The sequence below is a fragment of the Elephas maximus genome, chromosome 4, assembly GCF_024166365.1.
Source record: "Elephas maximus indicus isolate mEleMax1 chromosome 4, mEleMax1 primary haplotype, whole genome shotgun sequence".
NCBI lineage: Eukaryota > Metazoa > Chordata > Mammalia > Proboscidea > Elephantidae > Elephas > Elephas maximus.
Genome location: NC_064822.1, coordinates 60,104,903 through 60,132,505, shown reverse-complemented (window position 1 = coordinate 60,132,505; position 27,603 = coordinate 60,104,903). Strand labels below are relative to the sequence as shown.

At 45.3% G+C, this 27,603-nt stretch overlaps 1 protein-coding gene across 10 annotated transcripts in view; it reads left to right on the top strand.

Annotated features, from left to right (window-relative positions):
* The first annotated feature begins 3,266 nt into the window (after positions 1–3,266).
* The window catches only part of CRACR2A (calcium release activated channel regulator 2A), a 156,300-nt gene continuing 131,963 nt past the window's right edge, over positions 3,267–27,603 (top strand). Inside the window, exons 1-3 of one of the 10 annotated variants that reach the window (XM_049882217.1) lie at positions 4,241–4,372; positions 17,834–18,101; positions 27,277–27,426. The gene's annotated coding sequence lies outside the window, so the exon portion shown is untranslated. The other 9 variants (XM_049882224.1, XM_049882218.1, XM_049882223.1 and 6 more) reach the window with 9 other exon arrangements.

The window sequence follows — 27,603 nt, the reverse complement described above, 5'->3', positions numbered from 1 at the left end:
AGGCCACTCTCCCAGCAAGGAGTACTGTGGTAAGGGGCTGGCAGCTGAGATGGCTACAGGGAAGGTGGCCTGAGTAAGCCAAATACTAGCCAAGTCCCCATCTTGTGCCCCACAGCTATCTGCCTCTGACACAGTCCCGGTCACACTGGACTGCAATCATCTATTCCCTGGCTGACTCCTTACAAAGCTGAGAGCTTCTAGGGAAGGGCCTATAACCAGGACCAGCTACACATGGTCAAAGGCAAAATTCAAATGCAGGGCTCCTTGTTCAAAAAATTGTTAAGAATTTCAAGAAGCTGTCAGCAGAGCATTAAGCCAAGCATGAGGACCTTCTAAGTGTGGTGCCCTGTGCAACTGCCTAGTCCATGCCCATGAGCAGGCCCTGCCTCAATCTTATTCATCACCTAGTGGGTGCTCCATAAATACAGGTTAAGTGAATAAGTTTAGGTTTCTCCTACAACATTGGATCAAGAAAGCCGTGTAGCCATTTCAGGAGGTAGCATATGATCAAGAACTGATGGTACTGAAAGAAGAAGTCCAAGCTGCACTGAAGGCACTGGCCAAAAACAAGTTTCCAGGAATTGATGGAATACCAATCGCAATGTTTCAGCAAATAGATGCAGCCCTGGCACTCACTCTTATATACCAAGAAATTTGGAAGACAGCTATCTGGCCAATCGACTGGGAGAGATCCATATTTGTGTTCATTCCAAAGAAAGGTGATCCAATGCAATGCAGAAATTATTGAACAATATCATTAATATCACACGCAGGTAAAATTTTGCTGAAGATCATTCCAAAGCGTTTACAGCAGTACATCGACAGGGAACTGCCAGAAATTCAAGCCAAACTCAGAAGAGGACTTGGAACAAGGGATATCATTGCTGATGTCAGATGGATCCTGGCTGAAAGCAGAGAATACCAGAAAGATATTTATCTGTGTTTTACTGACTATGCAAAGGCATTTGACAGTGTGGATCATAATAAATTATGGATAACATTGTGAAGAATGGTAATTCCAGAACACTTTATTGTGTTCATGAGGAACCTGTACATAGACGAAGAGGCAGTCATTTGAACAGAACAAGGGGATATCACGTGGTTTAAAATCAATAAAGGTGTGCATCAGGGTTGTATCATTTCACCATACTTACTCAATCTGTATGTATGCTGAGCAAATAATTCAAGAAGCTGATCTATATGAAGAACATGGTACCAGGATTGGAGAAAGACTCATTAACAATCTGTGATATGCAGATGACATAACCTTGCTTGCTGATATCAAAGAGGACTTGAAGCACTTACCGATGAAGATCAAAGACTACAGCCTTCAGTATAGATTACATCTCAACATAAAGAAAACAAAAATCCTCACAACTGGACCAATAAGCAACATCATGATAAATGGAGAAAATATTGAAGTTGTCAAAGATTTCATTTTACTTGAATCCGCAATCAACACCCATGGAAGCAGAAGTCAGGAAATCAAATGATGTATTGCATTGGGCAAATGTGCTGCAAAATACCTCTTTAAAAAGCAAAGATGTCCCTTTGAGGACTAAGGTGTACCTGACCCAAGCTATGGTATTTTCAATCATCTCATAAAGCATGAGAAATCAGGGAATGAATAAGGAAGGCTGATGAAGAACTGATGTCTTTGAATTATGGTGTTTGTGAAGAATCCTGAATATACCATGGACTGCCAGAAGAACGAACAAATCTGTCTTGGAGGAAGTACAGCCAGGATGCTCCTTAGAAGCAAGCATGGAGAGACTTTGTCTAACCTACTTTGGAGAGGTTATCAAGAGGGGCTAATCCCTGGAGAAGGACATCATGCTTGGTAAAGTAAAGGGTCATCGAAAAAGAGGAAGACCCTCAATGAGATGGATTGACATTGTGGCTACAACAATGGGCTCAAACACAGCAATAATTGTGAGGATGGTGCAGGACTGGTTGGGCAGCATTTTGTTCTGTCGTACATAGGCTCGCTATAAGTTGGAACTGACTAAGTGGCACCTAACAACAACAACATAACATAGTTGTATTTAGACCTGGATACAGGGGGAGTTTTGTCCCTCCTCGTGGTGGGAATAGACAGGAGGCAGAACCAAAGATGGCGTGGAGTCTGGTGAGGCAATCAGCCCATAGTAGCAGTGATTCCTTGGATGAGTCTCAGCCGTCCTAAACCTCAGTTACTTCACCTGTGAAATAATAAAATTAACAATAACAAAAATACCTATAAGAACAAACACATTTGGAATTTTTTACATACCAGCTACTCTTTTAAGCCTTTTAAACCCTATGATGCAGAAACAGTTATTAATTTTATAACCGTTATAACATTTTAGCAATGAAGAAAGGTTCAGTAGTTTGCTAAAGTCCTAGCTGACAAGTTGAGACACAGAGGTTCAAACCCAGGTCATCCGGCTCCAGAGTCTTCGCTTAACCACTATTATCTTAATACTAATTATCTTAACACTTAATATCGTGGGGCTGTAAGGGACAAACGCGATCAGCATGTGGAACTGCTTTAGAAACGTAAGACAATCTACACCTGCAAGGTAAGAGGATTAATATTATCATTTAACAACAATAACAACAGTCATGTACCTCTTCGGGGGCCACTCTGGCTTCAGCTTTTTCCTTTGTAAAATATGGGTGGGTGGGCTTTGCATTTGATAATCTCTAAGGTCCCTTTCAGAAACCCTGGTGGCTTAGTGGTTAAGTGCTACGGGTGCTAACCAAGAGGTCAGCAGTTTGAATCCGCCAGGCGCTCCTTGGAAACTCTGTATCGGGCAGTTCTACTCTGTCCTAAAGGGTCACTATGAGTCAGAATCGACTTGACGGCAGTGGGTTTTTTTTAAGGTCCCTTTCACTTCTCACATTCTGATAACGAAAGGCCCTCCTTTTCTCACACAGGGCAGAGAGAAGGGCAAGCCATTCCGCACGGTCTGCTTTGCTACCTAAAGGTCAGCCCCCAGACATGGGTGCCTTAGCAGTACAGAGAGTAAGAGGTAGAATACAACCCACTCTTGCCTTGGGGGCTGGTACAGCAAGCATACCGCAGAACAGGGATGGAAGAGACCAATGCCCGGGCTTGGGGATACCAGAAGGAGGGCTGGGGGTGGGGGCACCTGGACAGCCTTCTGAAACTCTGATGGGGAGAGTGGTTTGGTGCAGTCTTTGTGCTGTGGTGGGGTGGGAGGTGGCTGTGGGCTAGCTGGCTAGCTAGGCTGTAACGACAGGCAAGGACATCACCCAACAATTTAATTCAGTTCCTCCTGAGGCATTGTGCAAGGCTCTGAGCACATAACAGCTGCTCGGTAAGTGTGTATTTTTTTTCCTTCTGTCCTGGGACAGGGATCAGTATGCGGAGGGTGGGGCAGGACTAACATACAAACCAGCAAGAGAATGATGGGCTCCCCAAGAAGGGATCGAGGTGTTCCGTTGAGGACAGCACCTGGGGAAAGATTCATTGAGAAGGTGATATTTAAGTGGGGCCGGGACGGATGAGTAGGAGTTCAACAGGCAGGAAAGAAAGGGGGCATTCCAGGCAAGGCAAGAGCAGCCATAAAGGACAGCTGGTGGTTGGCAACAGCCAGTGTACCTATAGCAGTTGTGTGTGTGTACGTTTGGGGGAGAAGGGAGGAGGCTGGAAAATCACCTTATGGCCAGATTGTATGCAGGAAGGTCCTGGTACTAGGCTGAGGGCTTAACCTTTAGCCTGAGTGCCTTGGGAGGCCTTTGAAGATTTATCTAATGCTCTATTAATAAATATGTATTAACAGTAGAATATGTAGACATGACAGAGAAGTATAAAGAAAAAAAAAAGTCCCCTTTCATTTCTTTCTCCAAAGATAACAGCTGGAGTGAGCCTGGATGTTGCCTGGCTTTCAGGGATCCCTATCTAGATGCCGGCTCTGCCCAGTGGGCCAGCAAAGCCCCCGATTGATGCTCCACTTGGCTCTGGAACGTGTAAACCTTCCCGAATCAGGGCAAGGGGCCTAAGGAACTGGAGAACAGAGGGGCCCAGGAAGCCCGACCAGGCAGTCAGTCAAAGACGGCAGCGGCAGCAGCCTAAATCAGGCTCCTGGGCAGTCTGGGGTCACCTCCTGAATGGTCCGGACTCCACCGCAGGGGCGCGCGCAGATCCGGGAGGACGCCCAGAGAGCTGCGGCTTCACGCCCTTAGTGGGGTTCAGAGCGCGCCGCTTCCACTTCAGCGCCACTGGGGGCTGGTCCAGACCGCGCGGCTTTGGGGCGGAGAGAGCTGGGCGGAGCAGCCCGCCGGACCAGCCGCTGCGGGACAGCTGTGAGCCCAGGGGGTCGGCGCTGGCAGGTGCGAGGGAAGGGGCGCAGGCGGTGAGGCCAAGGTAACTGGAGGAAGGTTGCAGGGTGGGCGCTCCCGTGGTGCAGCCCCGGAGGCGGGCGCTTCCTGCCTGAGTCCGGGGTAGAAAAGTTTGCGCGTACGTGTGGAGCACATGGAGTTCACCGGAGGGCCTGGCGGGAGGCTGTGCGCCCCGCGGTCAGGACAGCTGGGCTCCTGACCCGTCCCTAGGCCTGGTCTTTGCCCCCTCCCTCAATTAACCCCTGCAGGACCTAGCTGGACTGGAGGAGGCAGAAACATTGGAGTTTAGATCAGGAAAGGACCTCAGAGACTCTTTAGCCACATCCAGCTTCTTCATTTTATAGATGAGGAAACTGAGGCTCAGAGTAGTGAAGCGACTTGCCTGGGGTCACAGGTCGAGAAACCAAAACTCCTGACTTGCAGGTCCTTGGTGCTAGGAGTCCTTGCCAGGTGGGCCAGGGCCGCAGTCACAACTATTGCCATGTGTAGAAACAAAGAGCTGAGAAAGACTAAGTGGAAAGAAAAAATGACAGAAAGAGAACCTTCCAGAGCAAAGAAAGTCAGGAAATGGGCCACTACTGGGGCTTCACTTCCTTCCTGGCCCCTGTCTGTGCTGTGGTCTGGCAGTGACTCAGCTGGCCTTTGCTGACTCTGGTCCAGGTGTGTGTGTGTGTGTGTGTGTGTGTGTGTGTGTGTGGTGTGCGCCTGCATGCATGCATGTGTGTGTTCATGTGTGCACACGGCATGCAGTGAATCTACCTAGCACATGGGAAAGCCCTCTGAATCCATATCTCTGTCATTTATGCAGTGTGCTCTGTGAGGATACCAGGGGTCCCTGATGAATCGGCTCTGTACGATTCCTGAGGGTAGATCGGGCCAAAGGGTGGGAATCCACACGTGGTCAGAGTTCAATAGGAAGAACCTAACTCCTGAGGTAGCGAGTTCCCTGTCTCTGGAAGAAACCAGCATGTACTGAGGAATCATTTTATCAAAGATGTAAAACCAGGGCAGCCTACCCCATATAAAAAAAAAAAAAAAAAAGTTTTTTTTTTTTTTAGAATCTGAATTTTAGCTTGGGGGTACAGGTTTCATGTTCCTTTTCTGGTGAAATTAATTTTTTTTTAACCTCATAGGATAGTGTTTGCCCATGAAAGCTACTGCAGCCATCTTTTTTGACTGATAAATTAGAGTATTTCAGAGAGGCCCAGCCTTGATGACCCCTGAGGTCCCTGGCCCTCTCAATACTGTATCTTAAAGAGTATATGCCATGAGTCTAGAGGGCACTTGGGGGAGGGAGATCAATCACTTCTGGAAGGAGTGAATCAGGGCTGGCATCCTGGAGGTGGCACTCAAGCCAGGCTTTAATGAGGAGCCTGGGTCTGGGAGTATCAGAGGAAGGGAACACCTAAGCAAAGTCATGGAAGTGGGCTGTTTATGGGGAAAAGGAAAGGAATAGTGGACAATATGGTGAGGGATGGTGTTGAAGATAAAGTGTTGATAGACCTTGAATGTTAGGTTAGGGAACTTAAACTTTATTATTAGGCCTGGAGTTATTTTGATGGTTTCCGAGAATGGAAATGATGATATTGGAGCTGGCTTCAGAAGGACTTGTCGTCCAGGGCAATATATGGAATATACTGCAGGGAGGAAGCTGGCGGGGAGAACCTGGGAAAGAGATGATTGCAGTGCTCTGAAAGAGACCACGTGGGCCGGAAAGGGGCTAGTAGGAATGGGGAGAAAGGGGCATAACCAGAGACATTGCTAACAGGGTGTGTGAGGAGAGGAGTGGGGTAGGTGGGAAGAGAAGTAATCTGCCTGGGCTCAGGGATTTTCACAGGTAACTTCATTTAGTTCTCCCAACAATCTTATGAGATTGTTATTATTGTTCTCACTTTGTAGAGGAGGAGACAGTGTCAGAGAGGATAAGTAACTTTTCCAAGGTCACACAGCAAATAAGTGGTAGAGCAGGGGTTCAAACCCAGAGAAAAATGAGATAGATCCAATCTGGTGACTAAATAATAAATGTCATGGGCAAGAGGAGGTAGGAGCCCTTGATGATGGAGGTATGGGTTCCAGGGCCTGGGTGGCTGGTTATGCCACCAGTGGAAACAAAACCCTGGGAACAGGGTCTGGTTTGGTGGGTGATTGGAGACATGTCAGGCTGTGGTGGTGCTGTGCCGAGCTCACAGAAGGCAATCCCCATCAATGGGAGGGGGGCCATGGTGGCCATCAGCTCTGCACACCGTGTTCTGTGGCTCAGTGTCACGACAGTTTGCCATGCCTGCTGTGAGGAAAAAGGGTGGAGCCTTCAGGTTCCTAGGAACTGACGAGGTGGCTGGGAGAAGCTGGTCCCCCAGGGACTCCTCCAGGACCCAGACAGTCAGTCACTGAGTTCATATCACTGCCTCACTTTTCTCCCACACAGAACAACTGTATGTCCTGTCACAGTGCACATGTGACTCATGTACTCGCCAGGATTCCCTGGGTGAGAATTCGTTCAGGTGATCATATTTTCCCAGGCCCTGGTTTCCTCCTGTGTTTCCCCCATAGAGTAGTTAGACTGGCCCTAAAGAAGTACAGAATACTGTGGAATTCCACGAGTGCCTTTCAGGTCCTGAGAGCAGGCAGGCCAGGGCCTGTTACAATGTCACAGAATCACGGCATTCTAGGGATATGTCTGCTGTATTTTAAAGATGGGGAAACTGAGACTTTGGAGAATCATGGTGTTTTGCCCAATGGTTAGTGAGTGGTAGAGCTGGTATCCTCTTTTTTTTCCTTAAAACACACACACACACACACACACACACACACGTAACATACACAAAACAGTACATTATTTCCAGTCATCCACCCACCTGTCGCGAAATTTCTTTGACATCTCAAATTGTTTCCTTACCTCTAAGAGAAAGTTGATAAGGCACAGTTTAGTTAGAGAGCCAGAAAATGTCCTGTCCAAATATGAGCCCTGGTGACCCAGTGATTAAGAACTCGGCTGCTAACCAAAAGATTGGCAGTTCAGATCCACCAGGCACTCCTTGGAAACCCTACGGTGCAGTTCTACTCTGTCCTATAAGGTCGTTATGAATTGGAATCAACTCAACAGTAGCAAATTTTTTGTTGTTTTTTAGTTAGGTCAAAGGAGTCCCTGGGTGGTGCAAACAGTTTATGTGCTCTGCTGCTAACTGAAAGATTAGAGGTTTGAGTCCACCCAGAGGCACCTCAGAAGAAAGGCCTGGTAATCTATTTCTGAAAAATCAGCCACTGAAAACCCTGTGGAGCACAGTTCTACTCTGACACACGTGGGATCGCCATGAGTCAGACCTGACAGCAACATTTTTTTTATGTTAGGTCAAAAGGTACCTGTGTGCACTACCAGAACGCTAAGGCATAAAGGAAAGGCAGAGGAGAGGATGGCTGTGGAAGAAGAAGGAGAGACAAAGGGAAGAAAAAAAGGAAGAAAGGAAAATCTGAGTTTATGGCACAGATAACTTGGTGCCATAGGAGAGCCATCTTTGGAGACCTGCCCAGGCTCCCCAATAGTCAGAGAGGCAGCGTGAAACAGGGAGGTAATCAGGTGGGCATAGAACAGACAAGAGCTAGTCAGCTTTATAATTTATTGTCCAACATAGAACACTTATGAGAGTGAAAGCAAGGTTATTAATAATTATGCTCGGACAACAGGCATACGCCAGGATGTCCTGGGCAAACTGGTCACCCTCATGACAACCAGTACGCATTAAGTGCTAGACATGGTTCCAAGGGCTGTATGTGTATTTACTCACTTAAGCCTCACAACAACCTAGCTGAGTGGGTGCTGCTGTTCTCTATGTTCTGGCTCATCTTTGCCTTGTAAACACTCTGCCCTTTCAGAATAGGTCACTGAGGTCCTATGGCTGGGTTAGGCTCAGGAAGGAAAAACTTCTCGAAGGCCAGTGTTGGCACTGGGTTCCTGAGGGACCTTGTCAGCCTGGGGTAACTAGAAGGCACCAAGGTGTGATGGACGGTTACGTTCAGAGACCTCTTCTGCTTGAGGAACATAGAATTTTCTTTCGTGACAGATTCCTGGGCGACAGCGTGTTCTCTTTGTCAGTTTGCTTTGGTTCCCAGCCCCTTCCCTCCCCCCAGCTTTCTCGGATGTCAGCAGGGCACTTTCTTTCCCTGCCTGTTTGCTGACACGTTCTGGGCAGGGTCAGCCAAGCAGCAGCCTCAGTGCAAATTCAGGGGCAGAAGGAGCCTGACTTAGGGAGATGCTCCAGGCTTTTCTGGGAGATGCAGGGAGGTAGGAACAGGCAGGCTTTGACGTGGTTCATATTCCAAGGGCCTCTGTCCCCACTACCTGTGCTGAAGGGGCCAACAGAACATGAGGCTGGGCCTGAGAAGTTGTGGGAGGGTGGAAACAGTGCCTTCTCCAGGGAGGCCCAGCTTGTGGCTGGATTGGTTTAGCACCTGCTCTCTGCTCCCAGCTCTCCCCTGGGTCTGTGGAATTCTGCGTTGTAGAGGGCTTAGAGGAAAGGTGAGGTTTAACACACATGTGTGCCAAGACCTAAGGGGCCAGCAGGCGTGGGTGCCCTCCTCCCAGAGCCTGCATGTGTGTTTCTGTCTGAGTAGCTTCCTTCACTCTCTTTTTATCTCACAGCAGCACCCAGAAAAGTAGGAGGTTGGCTACAATGGCTCAATTACCAGTGCAGGCAAGAGGAAAATGTCCTATTACCTGGGCGATTGGTTTATTTTCATTTTATTTACTTTAGAGATTGTTCGGTGTTGAGCTCCAGGATTTGCAGGAGGAGTTTTACTGGTAAATGAATGAAGCTTTGCCACATTGTCTAATCCACATAGGCACACACCCTCACCCTGTGGAATGGAAGGGTGAATTAGTGCTGACCCAGGGAGGGAGACGGACTTCCTGCAGCCCCACCCTGACTAAACACAGAACTCCAGGGAGCCCTTTCCTGCTGCACCTTGAGGTTGGATGAACAGAAATGCATCAAACATGGTCGAGAGCCTTGCCTGAATGAATTCATTCAATCCTTACAGCAGCCTTTAGATAGGTACTATTATCATAATTATCCCCATTTTCCAGTTGAGAAAACCTAGGCTCTGAGAGGTTGAATAACTTGCCCAAGGTCACACAGCTAATAAGAGGCTGAGCTGAGATTTGAACCCAGGCAACCTGGCTCGGTTTTGATTCTAACCAGTCACGTGTCCTCAGGATTATTAACCCTTGTAGCCTGAGTGAAATGGGGAAAATTACGTGCTAATTCATCTCAGGTGAGCTAATGGATTTGAAAAGGCACCATGGTCAAGGCTTACCTGGCACCATTGGTCATGGCGTCTTTACTTGTTTTAAGAGTTTGCTGTTCAGAGTTCCGTTATCGTCCTCCTTATCAGTGTGTCAGCCTTGGACTAGAATTCCCCAGGGGCCGGGGATAGAATCTGTTACCTAGTTAGCATCTGTGCTTACTGAGCCCCTTCTGTGCCAGCAGGAGATCTGGTTTAAGAAGAGAGGACATGATCCCTGCTACAAGCATTCACAGTCCCCTGGGGTGAGGGAATGATGTGTCTCAAAGGCCACCAATGATATTAGTATTTATAGGTAAGCAGAATAAAGCATGTTTCTTGTGACTTCACAGAGGAGGTGGGATTTGATGTAGACCCAGAAGAATGCGCAGACTTTGGAAAGCCAGAGGGGAGAACGGAAGGTGGGGCATGTGAGGAGAACATGGTGGACAAAAGCATGTTTGTGAGTGGTGAGTGAGCCAGCCTGCCTGGAAGGTTGCCGTTAGAGGCCTCTGTCAGCGACTCAGCCTGTCCAGCTTCCAGCAGAGCTCCCCACCAGAGAGCTGCCTTTCTGGGCTTTTAAGGACCAGAAAGTCGGGGAATAGGCAGCTGGGAAATGCTGCTGGTCCCTGAGGCAGCTTCCCGACTGTGGAAAAGCCCAGCCGGTGAGGCACTGCAGTCGCAGTTCCCTGAGGCACAGCTTATGCTGGCATGTCCTTCCTTCTGGGACATGAATGGGAGGCAGAAAGGTCACAGGGAAGGGGATTTTTTGTGGAAAAGCCCAGCCGGTGAGGCACTGCAGTCGCAGTTCCCTGAGGCACAGCTTATGCTGGCATGTCCTTCCTTCTGGGACATGAATGGGAGGCAGAAGGGTCACAGGGAAGGGGATTTTTTGTGGGGGAGCAGAAGGTGGTTTGCCAAAATGACTCTTTCTATAACCTGAGCAGGACTGAAAACTAGAGGCTTTCTTCTGAAAAGCGAGGGTCTTCTCAACAGGCAGCAGCACCACCGTCCCCAGACGAGAATGCTGAGGGGCTGGAGAAGCGGAGGAGGTTCTTGCTAGTTTCATTCTGTGGGTACAGTCATCTGAATCATGGTCAGAAATGACTATGGGGGACATATCATCAGCAGAAAAGACTGAATGTTCTGCATACGAAGCTCTAGATCTTTCTCTGGTGACATGGCTTGTGGTGGCGTTTTAGTTTTCAAGTCTCCCAGGAGTTTGAGTTAAATGGGCATCCTGGATAAAGGTCATCTCAGCATGTGGGAGGTCTTGACTCACAAAGTCTTCTGGATGGATCTGTGCATGGACACAGCCGGGTGGAGTCTCCCTCCCCTGCACAATCCAACAGAGAGAAGGTGTCCCAACTCTGCTTTACGTCTTTGTTGTTTCAGTGTCTCTAGTGGGCTGAGAGTTGGAACATACATAGGATTTGGCTCCAGAAAGTCCTACAGTGATGCTCTGTCTTGCCTTCCCTGGCTGCACAGTAGCCTCGCTGTCAGAAGCCCCCTCTACCTGGGCAACCTTTCTGCTGCTGGTTTTTGTTGCTTTCTGGTTTTTAAAATTCTCTTTCAGCCAAACGAGCTGCTGTGCAACTGTCTTCGTTTGCATCAGGTTCTGTGCTAAGTGCTTTACACAGCACCTTGTAAAATCTCCCAACAGTCTTATAAAGAGGTTATTATCCTCCTCTCTTTTCAGTTAAGGAAACTGAGCAACAGAGGTGTAAGTAATGCCCCCTGATCTTTCTTCTAGACAGGGGTGTAGTTGTATAGAACCAAGCATAGCTGGCCCTGCCTTGGCACATTGTTGTCTACTAGGGAAAACTAGAACCCGCATGGATTTGGCTACATATTATATGAACCGCATTCTAGTAGGGTTCTTAACTGGAGCCATTAGCCATAAAGGATTTTCTTGAAAATAGGTTATTACATACCATGGACAAACTGCTCATGGAATTTACCACACAACTGCCAAATTAAGCTTTTTAAGTAATTACACATGTACTGTAGAAGTGTGAGTTTAGCTCTGACCATGAGTACCTCCCCAAGCAGACAGTGGGCGAATCTTCTCTGGCTGGCAGAGGCTTCGTCACTGCCTTGGTTCTTGTCCTTGATCATGATCAGTTGCGCTTTTCTGTCCCCTCTTGTTATCTTGTTGCAACTTGACTCTGCACTCGCTCAGGAAACAGTTCATTTCTCAGGCTTGGTTGTCCTGGCTGCAAATACTGCTGAATGTATGTCCATTCCTCCGGCAGGCATTTTTTATGGCATTTTTTACCTGTGATGTGTCCCTCTGGTACACTCCCTGTTGCTTGTTAATACCCTGTCTATGGACTGTACTAAAGGAGCCCCAGTGGTGCAGTGGTTAAAGCGCCTGGCTGCTGACCATCAGGTCCGTGGTTAGAACCACCAGTTCCTCTAAGGGAGAAAGATGTGGCAGCCTGCTTCTGCAAAGATTACAGCCTTGGAAACCCTATGGAGCAGTTCTCTTCTGTCCTATAGGGTCACTATGAGTCAGAATTGACTTAATGGCAATGGATATGGACTGCACTAGCCCCTGCTGTGTCTCTCAGTACTCAGATTTTTGGGACCTCATCTTTGCTTGGGGCTCAGGGTTCTGACATTGGTGGATGTTGCTTAATTCTTTGGGAATAAAGTCAGCAAGAGCAGCAGCAAAAAAAAACCCAATAGACTTTCACATGGATCCCACGCGTAATAATTAGGTAATTTATAGAATGCCTGCCATGTGCCAGGCACTGTTTCTAATCTAGGTCTTGTTGTTGTTAGGTGCCATGGAGCTGGTTCTAACTCATAGCGACCCTATTTACAACAGAAAGAAACACTGCCTGGTCCTGCACCATCCTCACAGTTGTTACTATGTCTGAGCTCATTGTTGCAGCCACTTGTCAATACATCTTGTTGAGGGTCTTCCTCTTTTTCACTGACCCTCCACTTTACCAAGCATGATGTCCTTCTTTAGGGACTGGTCCCTCCTGATAACATGACCAAAGTATGTGAGATGAAGCCTCGGCGTCATCCTTGCTACTAAGGAACGTTCTGGCCAGAATCTAGGTCTTAGCATCCCCATTTTACAGATGAGGAAACAGAGGCTCAGAGAGGCGAAATAACTTTCTGGGTTCACATATCTGGTTTTGGCATAAATGCCAACATCACGGACACCTCACCTGGTGCTGCCGATCCTCCTGCATTAGACTGGCTCCCTACAAAGAGTTGACCTCTTGGGTTGTGGGGTTTCCTTGATAATAGAGCTCTGTTAACACACCTGTAAAATGGAAGCAGGTGAACCCAGGAGGCTCCAATTTACCTTCTTAAAAATATACGCCATTCAGAAAAAATAGGGATAGGGAAGGCCAGTTAAAAAGTCTGATATAGAACTTCATTTTAAGAAATGCAATTTTAATACATTGAACCACAGCTTGAACCAGAAACAAAGACACAAAAAGGAACCATTAAGGGAAATGAATGTTGATGAAAAAGGAAAATTACTAGGCCTCCATTATCTAATCCCACATTTCAAACTGAATTTTTTTTTAAACACATGAGCCCTATGGAGTTAGAATAAAAAGGTCTAATGTGTCCTGAATAGCAATTACATTATGCCACATACTATGTCTGAATATTCTCACACTTTAGAGTCTAAGTCAGTCAGGGTGGTCTTATTTTGGGTTAATGCTGAAAAAAATGTATCGACAGGTACTTATTGAACACCTACTGTGTTCAGTGCATTATACTGGGTGAAAGAACAAAGGACAGGCTGCTTCTTTTGACCAGACAGGAGCAAAAGACAGCTGGCGCACCCCAGGCAGCATGTATGGCTATTGCCATGGGGGAGGAATTGACTGTATGTGCTCTAGAAGGAAACCGGGTTTTGGAAGGCCCTGAGTAGGTGGAAGTGAGCTAGCTGGGCCTTCAAGGGTGGTAGAATTCAGTAGGTAGATGGTGGCAGGGAGCCCTGGTGGGAAATTCCATTAGAGTCCATCAGTCCATCTTAATAGATAGTGTCTGAGGACCATTCTGCCTGGAAATTAAACCAGCAAAGTTCTTCCCAAGCCATAAAATATTCCTTAACCCATTGCCATCAAGTCGATTCCAACTCCTGGTGACCCCATATGTTGCAGAGTAGATCTAAGCTCTGTAGGCTATGCTTCCATCCAGGACAGCATGGAGACCCCGGGAAATAGAGTGGGAATCACAGTTTTCTCACAGAATGGAAAAAATGAGGCTCAGTCGTCTTCAAGAAACAAATAATCCATGGTGTGTCCTGATTATTTGAAGCTTCTGTCCTCCTTTTGCAAATATTTGGCCAGAAGGGTGGAGGGTGGAGGGAACAATGGAGAATAAAGGGAGGAGGATGATGGGTGTTGACTGTGTGTCTGTGTGTGTGTGTGTGTGAGAGAGAGAGAGGTTGAGACCCGTTGACTGACTTGGTGTGGATTCAAGTCATCTCTCATGCATTGAGTGCCTGCCATATATAAAGCCCTGCGCTACAAGGTAGTATATTATTATCATCCTTAACTTAGAGGTGAGTAAACTGAGGCTTATAGAAGCTAAGCAACTTGCTCAAGGCTACGCAGTCAGTCAGTGTAGAATCAGAATTCAAATCTAGCCATTTGGACTGCAGAGCCCACTCTAACTTACAGAACCTTGGTTGATAAAGCTCTTTGTGAATTGCACAGCAGCCCCAGCCCCAGACTCTGCTTTTAAATACTTACAACAGTGCAATGAGGTGAGTATCAACACTGGGTATTATAGACCCAACAATACAGATTAAATGGAATCATGATGGTGGAAGCACTTAGTAACTTGTAAGATGCTCTACAAATACAGGATATTATTATTGCCTGCAATTTACAGATGAGGAAAATAAAATTAGAAAGGTTAAGTGGTCTCCCCAAGGACATAGAGGTAGCAAATGGCAGAGTGAGGATGCAAAGCCAGGTCTTCGAATTTCAGGCCCAGAGTTTTTGTTTCCTTGACACCATCAAGGAAAGATTGGTCCCGGGTTTATCTGTTTCCCAGAAAAGTGTTGTGAAATGAGAATTAGGTAGAGAACCTAAAGGTAACTAAGTTATCCCTTCTGCTTTAGTCATCTAGTGCTGCTATAACAGAAATACCACAAGTGGATGACCTTAACAAAGAAAAGTTTATTCTCTCACAGTCCAGTAGGCAACAAGTCCAAATTCAGGGTGTCAGCTCCAGGGGGAAGGCTTTCTCTCTCTGACAGCTCTGGACTCCTCCTTGTCCTCAATCTTCCCCTAGTCAAGAAACTTCTCAGGCACAGGGACCCTGGGTCCAAAGGACGCATTCTGCTCCTGGCACTGCTTTCTTGGGGGTATGAGGTCCCCCCTTTCTTTTTATCTCTTGAGAGATAAAAGGTGGTGCAGACCACACCCCAGGGAAACTCCCTTTGCATTGGATCAGGGGGGTGACCTGAGCAAGAGTGTTGCATCCCACCCTAATCCTTTTAACCACAGGCAGAAATTATGGTTTATAACACATAGGAAAATCACAAAATGGAGGGCAACCACACATGGCCTAACCAAGTTAATACACACATTTTTGGGGGGACATAATTCAATCCATGACATCTTCTTAGTCACCTTTTACTGCTTTGGTTTTTCTCTGCCTTTTAAGTCCTAAATGAAACTGAGGGTGAAGACAGGATTGGGGCGAGGGGTCTCTCAGGGTCGGGGATAGGGATGGCTGGAACTGACGAGGGATCACTTCTGTGTCTCCATCACGTAGGTGGAGGGAAAGCCCTGGGGAAGGAAGGAGCTCAGGGGACCATGGGCAGGACAAGCTGTTCTGCACGTGGGTGGGCCAACATGTACTTTGTGTCCTCATAAAACTGAGAACACAGATTACTTTTAAATTGTGAGTTAAACTGGAATCCAGGCTATCTGCCACGAGGCGTGTGTGTATACATGCTGTATTTTTTTAAATAAAGAAATCATAAATATCTTATTCAAAAGATCTTAGACTTAGTGCTGGAAAGATGAAAAGAAAACATCCGCTAAACATCAGCTCTGGGGCGTAGATTCATACAATATGAAAAAATGCGAGCGTTTTATCTTAGATCTGAAGCAGAGGGGCAAGTCCTTGGTTGCTAACAATATTTATTTGTTTACTTATTAATTTTTGAAGGGATGACAAATTAACATTCATTTTACAGCTTAGAGATGCAGAAGCCATGTTGGGAGCTTTTATATATGTTTGCTCATGTATTCTTCACAAATACTTTGCATAAGTGACACTATTTAAGAAATTTGTAAGATGAGAAAATCGAGACCCTAATTAACTTGGTTCAAGCATCACAAATAGTAAGAGATGGCAGCGAGATAAGAATATAAGTATGCCTGACTCCAAATCTGTGTACCTATTTTCAAGCTTGTTTTTAATTTCTTCAAGCACATAAGTCGGTGTCTGGAGAGTCCATTATCCAAAGTCCCTGGACAGTGAATTCCTTCCTTTCTTGCCAGCTCATTAATGATTTTAGGAAAATTGTTTCTTATACTTTATACAGAATTTTCAGTTGTTTCAGAAGGGTCAATCTAGATACCTAGCCTGCTGTATTGCTGGAAATAGAAGCTTAGCATTTTTATTTAAAATTGATAAAATTATGGGAGGGAAAAGGAATCAAATGGAAGTTATCATTCAGGAACCTAAAATTGCACACACTGTACTAAATGTTTTTTTAATTTAATTTTAATTTTTTTGTGTGAAAATATACACAGCAAAGAGGATATATTATTTCAACAAATTCTACCCATACAATTCAGTGACATTGTTTACATTCTTCAAGTTGTGTAACCATTCTCACTATCCGTTTCCAAATTATTCCACCCCTGGTGCCCCAGCTGTCATTAATAAATGTTTTAAGATTCTATAAAAGAATCTTGATCAACAGGGAGGAAAAAACAGAACAATTTCAAGTTCTCAATAGAATCCATTGAGGCTGGTGAACACGCAAAACTAAATGTGTTTGATGAGCCCCTGAAGCGTGCACGAAGTGTCTTAATGAGAGTCCTCTCACAGTGAGGGTTGCTCAGCTAGAGCGGCAGCACAATGGAGACTTGTTCTAACGAGCACCACATCCACACAGGACGGGACACCAGAAGTAGCATGACCAAACAAGATGAGTTTCAATTCAGTGAGACCTGAGATCTGTATTTCCAATAAGTTCCCAGATGCTGCTGGTGCTGTTGTTCTGGTGACCACTTTGAGAACCACCGGTGCAGAGCTTGAGCTCTGGAGCTCTTCTGCCTAGGCTCATATCCTGCCCCTGACACTCACTTCCTGTTATCATTTAAGCTTTCCATGCCTCAGTTTACTTGTCCATGAAATGGGGCTAATAATATGAGCTACCTCATAGGCTTTGGGGGAGGATGAAATGAGTTGACACTCACAAAGCAGTTAAAGTTGTGCCTGGTTCATTTTAAGTGCTCAGGAAATGTTAGCTGCCGCCGTCATTCGTTACTGTTTTTATCGGTATTCATAGTCTTGATCGTAAATGTCTACACCTCCCTCAACGTTTCTCTACTCTTTGTTCAAGATTTTAGCTTATTTTCTGAGGACCTGTTTGCCCATTCTCTTCCACCCTGAGTCTTCCTTGCTTTCTCTTTTTGTGCCCACTCAGACCAGTGTGAATACCTGATTATTGCATGTGGTTCAATGATGTCATCAAGGACCCAAATTCTTTCTATCTTTCTGTTCTGCCCTCAAACTTCCCTTTCATAGTCACATTGTAGCTTCAGAAATTCTAGTTGACACACTTAAAAATACAACATTTACCAGAGTAAAATGTCCCTGAATCTCCTTTTTTCAAAGTCAGGAAAACATTTCCAGAAGCACCTTCAGGAGGCCTCTCCCGTGTCTGAATGACCAGAGGTGGTCACAAGCCCACCGCTAACCTGTCCGCTGGCAAGGGATCTGGGTGAGGCCTCTGAGCTGGGATGGACCCCTGAACAAAATTGGAATTATGTTAGAGAGGAGGAAGGGAGAAATGGATGTTGCTTAGGCAAGCAACACTGTCTGCTTCAAAGCCTGACCCAGACCCCAGCTGGAAGTTTATATAAAAAGTCACAGGGTAGAAGCTAAGTGATTCCAAAGTTCTTTTCCACCTTGAGAGTCTATAATGAATTACCTGACGTCAGAATGAGGAAACCTTTCCTCTCTGTTCCACCTGCAGGTCATGCTCTGACCATAGGTGCCCTTCAGGAGGCTGGCGTGGAGACACAATCAGGTCATCAAGCTGCTTGTCAAGGGTGTGGTGGCACTGGGTGGCCACTCTTCTTCCATGAGCTCAGCCTGGCTCTCCACCCAGCACTCGGTGTGGCCACGTCTCTTCCTAGGCAGACAGCTGCAGGAACCCTGGGGGAGCCACTACCCAGCAGCCTGGGATTCAGACTAAGCTCCTGGAGAGCTCAGTCACGTTTTGCTGCCCTGCCTAATTCTAGGTATGTAACTGGATATGAGGTTTACTTATGGTGAGAATCAATGGTTCCTAGATGCAGGTTATACTGGGAGAGAAGACTGGGCAAAAAAAACAAATGTTCTGAAAGATGCTGAAGAAAACAGCATCTCCGCCTGGGGTCTCCTTCTGCCAAAAAAACAAAAAGCCCCAAACGGTTGCCATTGAGTCAGTTCTAACTCATGGTGACCCTATGTGTGTCAAAGTAGAACTGTGCTCCATAGGATATTCAATGGCTGATTTTTTGAAAGTAGATTGCCAGGCCTTTCTTCCAAGGTACCTATGGGTGGACTCGGACCTCCAGCCTTTAGAGTGACCTTTAAGTTAACCATTGAGTTAGCACCCCAGCACGTTAACTGTTTGAACCATCCAGAGACTCCCCAACTTTCTGCAGCTCCCCTTAAAAACTTTGTTAATGAGTTCACCAAAGTGGGTTCCCAAACCACTTGGATCTCATGTTTTCTGCATATCAGCTACATGGAGAGCTCCAAAAGGGCTCACAGTCCCTCCAGGGCCTGCCCCTCTGATAAGGAAAAGAGAACTGATAGGAAAGGTTTCAACCAAGTACATAGATAATGATCATGGTAGGAGTGGCTATCTACAGTGGGCAGGAAGCTTGGGTCCTGTCATGGATTGAATTGTGTCCCCCCAAAATATGTGTCAACTTGGTTGGGCCATGGTTCCCAGTATTTTGTGGTTGTCCTCCATTTTGTGATTGTAATTTTATGTTAAAGAGGGTTAGGAAGGGATTGCAACACCCTTACTAAGGTCACATTCCTGATCCAATGTAAAGGGAGTTTCCCTGGAGTGTGGTCTGCACCACCTTTTGTCTTACAAGAGATAAAAGGAAAGGGAAGCAAGTGGAGAGTGGGGACCTCATACCACCAAGAAAGAAGCACTGGGAGCGGGGCGTGTCCTGTGGACCTGGGGTTCCTGAGCAGAGAAGCACCTAATCCAGGGGAAGACTGAGGAGAAGGACCTTCCTCCAGAGCCAACAGAGAGAGAAAGCCTTCACCTGGAGCCAGTGCCCTGAATTTGCACTTTTAACCTCCTAGACTGTGAGTGTCTTAGTCATCTAGTGCTGCTGTAACAGAAATACCACTAATAAATGGCTTTAAAGAAGGGAAATTTATTTCCTCACAGTAAAGTAGGCTGAAAGTCCAAATTCAGGGCGTTGGCTCCAGGGAAAGGCTTTCTCTCATTGTTGGTTCAATCTTCCCCTGGTCAAGGAGCTTCTCAGGCACAGGGACTCCAGGTCCAAAGGACATGCTCTGCTCCTGGTGCTACTTTCTTGGTAGTATGAGATCCCCCTGTCTCTCTGCTCTGTTCTTTCTTTTACATCTCAAGAGATTGCCTCAATAAGCAATCCAATCTTATAGATTGAGTCCTGCCTCCCTAACACAACTGCCGCCCATCCTCCCTCATTAACATCATAAAGGCAGGATTTGCAACATATAGGAAAATCACACAATACTGGGAATCACAGCCCAGCCAAATTGATACACACATTTTTTGGGGGGACATAATTCAGACGGTGACAGTGAGAGAATAAATTTCTCTTTGTTGAAGTCATCCACTTGTGGTATTTCTGTTATAGCAGTGCTGGATGACTAAGATAGGGCCCATGCCAGGGGCAGTGACGATAGCCACTAGAAATTGTCTGCTAGCATAACATCCTAAAGTTTTCCCAGTTCTTCTAGACACTCATATCAGGAGCAGCTAGAAACAAGCAGAGTTGAAGGATGAATCTGGATGGCAGAACTGTTAAGAGTGACTTCTGTCACATCCACTGGGGGTAACACTTACTTGGCCTTTACGATACATATTATTGTATGTTAGGTATCTGTTCTGAATCTTCATCCAGAGGGTAAACTCTTTGAGGGCAGTGATAGACTATATTCTGTATTTCTCTTATATTCTTTACAAGATGAACACTCAGTAATTTTTGTTGGTTATGTTTTTACTGTATAAACCGGTTGCCATTGAGTCACCTCCGGCACATGGTGACCCCATGTGTTTCAGAGTAGAATTGTGCTCCATAGGGTTTTCAGTGGCTGATTTTTTGGAAGTAGATTACCAGGACCTTATTCCAAGGCCCCTCTGGGTAGACTTGAACTTCCAACTTTTCAGTTGGCAGCTGAGAGTGTTAACCATTTGCACCACCCAGGGACTCCTTTTGCTGCATACCTTGCAGTAAAACCTCATCAATCAGAGTCCTAGAATTTTCACTCATTTGGGCAGAGTTGTCAACAGTATCTGTCGAACACTTATTAAGATGGAACGGTGTCAGATGCCTTTGCCACTTGAGCTGGCCCATGGTTCCTAGATGAGCTCACTCAAGGTGACAAGACTAGGGACATGCAAAGGGCTAGGAATGAATATTTACAGTGTCCCTTGGTGCCAACTGGAAGTGTCAGGGATAAGAGTTAGCAGGGGTACACGTCCTCTGTTCTCTTGGCACTCCCTAGAGAAGTTCACTTGAGCTGGGGCCCAGCTAGACACATCATGGACCGGGGTTCCGGTGGAGGGACTCTAACCCCTGTGCTCTCCCTTTATGTAGATCAAGTAGAGGAGAGGTCTTGCCTCAAACAAGTCTTTGAGGTTCCAGGCAGCCTTAACATTAGAGGAATGCTGGGAAATTCCATCTGCTCAGCACCTTGAAGCTCCCCAGTTACCTAGGAACCTGAATTTTGGGGTGGCCTCTCCCACACGGGGGGAGCAGGGAGCCTCGTTTTATCCCGTGAAAAGTTGCATCTCCTTCCTCTGGGAGAGGGGGAGCTATGGGGCCCAACTAGCTCATTGCCAGACAATCCAGAGAGTTACAGGGATCAGACACTGAACATATTAAAATACAAACATATTAAAACTTGGACCCCATGCTGCCAACTTTTCTCCTCCCCACTTTAGGACCCCTTAGTGCAGAAATTGCTAACTGGGGGCCTGTAGGCCCTTTTCAGTCTGTAGATGTGCAGTGTTCATAGTGACTGGTGTTCACGATGTTTTTATATTTTGAAAAAGCGATGAACTCACATGGCTCAAAAATCAAATCATTATAAAAAGGTACATGGTAAAAGTAAAAGCTCTTACCCTTACCTCTGTCTGCCTGTCCAGGCACCTCCCCAGTCACTGCTTTTATTTGTTTCTTATATATCTTCTCATATCTAATCTAATCCTTCCAGAGTTTCTTTTTGCAAAGACAAACTAGTAGAAATATATATTCTGTCTCCATCCCTTTCTTTCTTACATGAATTACAGCATACTGTACACTTTCACTTAATAATTTATCTTGGAGGTCTTTCTATATCAGCATGTAGCTAGGGTTCTCATTCATTTTTATAGGGATGTAATGTTCCATTGTATGGATGCCCCATACTTTATGTAACCAGTCTTCTACTTATAGACACTTGGGTTGTTTTTAGTCGTTTGTTTGCTGTTTATTACAAGTAACGCTGCAGTAAATAAGCCTACCATTTTGTATGTGTACCTGCACACATATAGTATTTAAAAATTTTGAGGTATTTTTGGATTATTAAAAGGGCTAGTGTCTTAGTTATCTAGTGCTACTATAACAAAAATACCATAAGTGGATGGCTTTTACAAAGAGAAATTTATTCTCTCACAGTCTAGGAGGCTAGAAGTCTGAATTCAGGGTGCCAGTCCAGGGGAACGCATTCACTTTCTGTTGGTTCTAGGGGAAGATCCTTGCCATCAATCTTCCCCTGGTCTAGGAGCTTCTCAGCGCAGGAACCCCAGGTCCAAAGGATGAGCTCTGCTCCTGGTACTTCTTGCTGGGTGGCATGAAGCCCCTTTCCTCTCTGCTGGATTCTCTTTTATATCTCAGGAGAGATAGACTCAACATACAACCTAATCCTGTAGATTGAGTCCTGCCTCATTAACATAACTGCCTCTAATCCTGCCTCATTAACATCATAGAGGTTGGATTTACAATACATAGGAAAATCACATTAGATTACAAAATGGTGGACAATCACACAATACTGGGAGTCATGGCCTTGCCAAGTCAACACATATCTTGGGGTGACACAGTTCAATCCATAACAACTGGAAACACTGGATTCTAATAACTGCATGTTGACAATTGGTTGGATTTGAGCAACTGCTGTTTTTTTAAGTAGAACCAACCTGCTTCTATTTGACACATTTCCTTATGCTGTCTCTCTTCCATTCAGGCAGGTGTTGATTGTCATTTGTCATCACGATTATGCTGTTTTCCTTATGGTGGGTTAAAGAGGAAGGGGAATTAGCTCTTGTACTCCTGTCTCTTCAAAGTAGAAACTGAAAGCCCAAGGAGGCTGTCTTTTTCAAAACAAGGGGAGAAGGCAAATTTCTACATGGGTGTGAATCTGCTTCATTTGCACCTGACTGCTTGGCTCATTGATGTTACTTGTCTGGGCACTGGAGTTTACAGGCCCTGCTTTGGTGCATCCATGCCTTTCTGTCATCTCAAAGTTGAAGGAAAGGAGCTCTGCTGTCTGGTTACTTTAGCACTTCCTGGGTAGCTACTCAGAGACCAGCAATAAAAATGAACAAGACAGCAAAAAGCACTGTTCTGCTACAGGTATTATCTCACCAGAGCCTCAAGAGAAAGTAGTATTATTATCTCTGTTTTATAGATGAGGAAACAGTAACAGAGAAGTATAAGGTAACTTGACCATAACTGACAACTGCTACATGGTGCAGTTTACATTTTCATTTAGATCCCTAGTGATATTTTGGCTCTAGGGCCCTGATGTTGTAGCCAATGTATTATGGTGCTTCCAAAGTCTTAAAACTAGGTGTGTTTTACAGTTAAACCTCTCATCTTCTAAGCTTGTTATCAGTGACAGCATGGACATGATAGTCATGGCAAAGATAAGCGAGACATTTCTGAAAATAAATGATATTGCCTACCCCAAAGAGAGCTCGTATCATATAATGAGAATGAGCTTTGTTCTCCTAAAAAAGGCAACCACTTTTCCTTTATGGCTGCTCACATTTTATAACGTCATTGGCTCCATTGCCCTCTTGCTCCTTCAGACCCCAGACATTTATTGAGCAACTTATACTTGCCAGGCGCTGTGACAGGTATGAGAGATAATACGAATGATCCACCCTGGTCCTTGGAGTCTAGTTAGGACGTGCCAAGAGAGAGCTTGGTGCCACATGGTAAGTGTGGTATTGGGGTGACATGATACATCAGGCTGGGACCTTGCTCAGATATAAGAAACAAATTCACTGTGGAATGACAGTATGAGTGGCTCCAGCTGTCTTGGGTCTTCGTCATTTTACATTGCCCTGTGAAGGAAGGAAGCGAGGGGCCCGGAAGTGGAGGCCTGTGAGTTGAGGTGTTGAGCCATCCTCTGCCCACAGCCCAGGGTGAACATGACAGTAGTGGGTGCAGCTCTGGAGGCTGTTGGTTCTTTGGAGACTGGCTTAGTCAGGGTAGAAGGTGGGCTGGAGGAAATCTTTCCCTTTTGCTTCTCCCCATCTCAGCTTTTCTAGTTCCTGGTCATTTGTTTAGCCATTGACGGTCATTGCTCCCTCCCTGTGGGGCACTTACACTGGGAATTAGGTTTCACCAGTAGAGCAGATTCCTCTTCACCAGTGAAGGACTTTCAGCCCCAGCCAGTTGAGGTGGGAGAAGCATCTGTAGGTGAGTGTGGGGGGCTGGAGCTGGGGGTACAGTTCACAGATCACCATATTCAACCTCTGCAATCACACCTTACCAAAGGATTTGCAGGGTAGGGCTTCTTTCTCAGGGCATCTCCTTTTTTTGGCTTTTTATTGTTGCAGTTTATCTTTCTTCTCTTCTAAATTTGCCTGCAATAGCATCTGTCATCTCTGTGGTTATCTTAGAACAATTGGGATTCTTGCTTTTTATTTATCCTCCTCTGAGTATGATGCTAACCACAGCAACCTACAGGCAGAGGTAGCTAGGGAGGGAGCAGCTGGTGCTAGTGATGCAACTGTACAAAACAAAGGTGTTGAAACTCAGCCCTAGTGACCACTGGGGATCTGCTGCTTGTGCTCCCTAGGGGTGAGTAGTTGGAAAGCAGTGGCTTTCAGGTTAAAAAGGAGAACTGAGAGTGCTGTTGGGATGCAGACAACAGGCATTCCTGGGGCTCCAGCTGTGTGCATTCTCTGTGGAGAGACAAGAGAAGTATCCAGTAGTTGAGTTACCCTCCAAGGAACTTAGAGACCAGCGGGGTGAGCAGCATGTGCAGTTGACTTATCCTCTTCAGAAAAATGAATGGGTTGGGTTAAGTCAGCGTTCCCAATGGGGCCAGTACTGCCCCTAGAGCAGTGCTTCGCAACCTTTCAGTATGCAAATGAATTGCTTGGGGAATCTTATTGAAATTCAGGTTCTGATTCTGGAATTCTGAGCCCAGGCCTAAGATTCTGTAGTTCCAACAGATGCCCAGCGGATGCTCCTGGCCCCAGGACCACACTTTGAGAATCAAGAACCCAGAGGGCATTTGAAAATCTATGGAGGTGGCTTTTGGTTGCCATGATGACTGAGGGATACCACTGGCATTTACTGTGTGGGGGCTAAGGATTCGTGATTCGGTGTGGGATCAACCCCATCAATGCGAAACTGTCACCTGCCCTGTCCAAACTCAGCTCACTACAAATATAAATCAGTAGTACTTTCTTATATAATAATGTTAAAAAGTTTTAAAAAGAAGTTGTACCAAACACCCAGTAATTTTAGAGACAGTTGTTTTGGAAATATAAAACTTAAGTGAAATTAAGGCAAAGTCTTGGATTTACTGGATGATTTTCCCCACTTCATGCACTCTGTCTACTCCTAGATTAGAATATTTCCAAATATACATTTAACTGAAAAGGGGTTCAATGCAATAATTAGTTATACTGCAAAAGCAAGAAAACCACTTGCAGATTTGTAACAGGAGGTTTGAGACTTGGCTTAATAGACTTAGAACCAAATTTCAAATTAGCGAAGGCATGCACGATGTCACAACTCAATGAACTTCATTTATGAAGGCTGTTTTAAAAGTATTTTATATACTTATTACATATATTTATATTAGTAGTACAATAAGGAATCTCTTATGAGAATTAGATATTGTTTATTTTGGCTTGTCTTTTGTTTTGTACTCTTACTGTGATATTCTCCTTGGAGATCTACCAAACAACTTTTTTTCCAATCCATCCTCTTCTCCCCATTGACCAAACTAAAAGGATGTAGTTTCCAAGGTGTTTTTAATGCTAAAGACTGAATATAGCCTCAACTCTGTGGGTAAGATTTCCAAACTGGAGACATGTTTCCCGTAATACTTTGTCACTACCCTGTCCCATGTCATAGCATGGTAAGTTATTATGATTCTATTAAAAAAAAAAAAAAAAGAACAAAAACCCAACCTTTTGCCATCTAGTCGGTTCTGACATGTAGCAACCCTGTAGGATAGAGTAGAACTGCCCCATAGTGTTTCCAAGGAGCAGCTGGTGGATTCGAACTGCCAACCTTTTGGTTAGCAGCCTGAAATCTTAACCACTGCACCAAAGTTATTTCCTTCTTCCTATTATCATATACAGACAGATAAGTGAGTTTGTTATTTCTTATCTTTTCATTTTTTTATTCTGTGTCTACCTGAATCCCTGTACTTCTTATATGCAGTGGCTTCTACATGCCTTCTGTTAAATCTAAACATATCTATTATAAGTAGGTGTAACCACTGACTACTGCGTTATGTGTTCAAGTGTAGTCATGCATGAGCCAATAATATTGAAATATGTGTACTTTTATTATAAATTGCTTTCCTTTTTTTCTCCTTTATTATAATTAGCACTAAATTATGCAAATAGGTCAATTAACTTATCTATGAATGTCATTTCTGAATGATAAAGAGCGTGTTACCAAATATTTGTTATGAAAATGGGGCATGAGTTGGATAGTGTGAAGAACTACTGGGTAAATGCTCTCTAAGTTCTCTGACATTCTTTATATAACATTTTAAAAACAATAAATGACAGCCTGACTTGTGACTAAGTTAAAAAAAACTCCTAGAGGAGAGAGCCATCATTGAAAGTTAGTGTCATCCATACTGTTTTCTTGGATGAGGTAATATGAATCCTCAAGACTTAAAACAGTGGTTCTTACCCTTCGCTGCGCTTAAAAAAAATAAATACAACTTGGCTCCACCCAGGATTATCTGAAATGGATTTTCTGCAGTGAGATCTTGACATCTGGAGTGTCTGAAAACCTCCCTAGATGATTCTGATGCACTGTGGGGGTTGAGAATCACTGCCTACTGGGTGGGTAAGATTTAGTGAGATGGAAGGAATTTGGGAGAGTTTCTCGGGTGTGGGAGCCAAATAAATGAAAGGAGGAAGGCATGTCCTGGGGAAAAATAGGAAGCAGGGCTAACTAGAGTGTGACTTTCCAAGAGGGGTGGAAACAAATTCTGTAGAGATCCTACCAGAGGAATTCCTGGGTGTGGATTCCTTCCTTCCCATTCTTTCTGTCATATTTTAGTGACTAGCATTTGCTTCACCTCCTTAGACCACAGAAAGCCCAAGAAGCCAGGGAAGTGAGTTTGTTCTTAATTCCACAAACAGCGGAACACTTGGAAGGGTGACATGATGATGTTTTAGCGAGGTCTGCCTGGCCCGAGCTTGCATGTCTTAGCGCTTGGCATTCTGTTTCTGGATTGTGTAACTGGTCACTATATCCATTCCAGGAAGGCCCTGAATAGTGCCTACAGTTAAGCATTCAACTACTGGCTGAAAGGTTAGCAGTTCTAACCTACTTAGAGGCACCTGGGAAGACAGGCCTGGTGATCCAAAGCGCATGGCCTTAAAAACCACATGGGGCAGTTCTTCTCTGCACGCATGGAGTTGCCATGAGTTGCAATCAACTCAATGGCAGCTAACAACAGTAACATACCCATCCTGCTCTCTACCACTCCCCACATCAGTGGTGGCTTCACGAGTGTGACCCAAGGCATTGTTTCCCAGCCCCGAAAGGTCTGGGTGATATTGCTGATGTTATTGGGTGGATTTGAAAATGTCTTGGAAGTTAATCCCTTCTAAACCAAAAAACCAAACCCATTGCTGTCAAGTCGATTCTGACTCATAGTGACCCTAGACAGTTTCCTAAACTAAGTCATATCACTTCTGATGAACTGTCCCATCCTTAGACCACCAAGCTGGAATGAGAGCAGCCAACATCAAAGCACACACAATGCCAACTGCACTTGGTTAATAACCAGCCAGTTATCTTCTGGAAGCATCTCATGGGACACTGCTAGATGAGGCACAGATCCATGCTGTAATTTCTGCAAACTCAAGTAAGTGCAACTTTCATTAACAATGCCCATGAAGGCAGAGCCCTCCCTGACTTCCCTGGCTGGCTCAGCAGGAGCTGAGATGGTGTGAGAGCACTTATACAAGAACTTACTAAGCGCGTTATAGGATCTGGTGTGTGCATTTCCCAGGCATTATTTTGAACAGCTAATTCAGAAAGG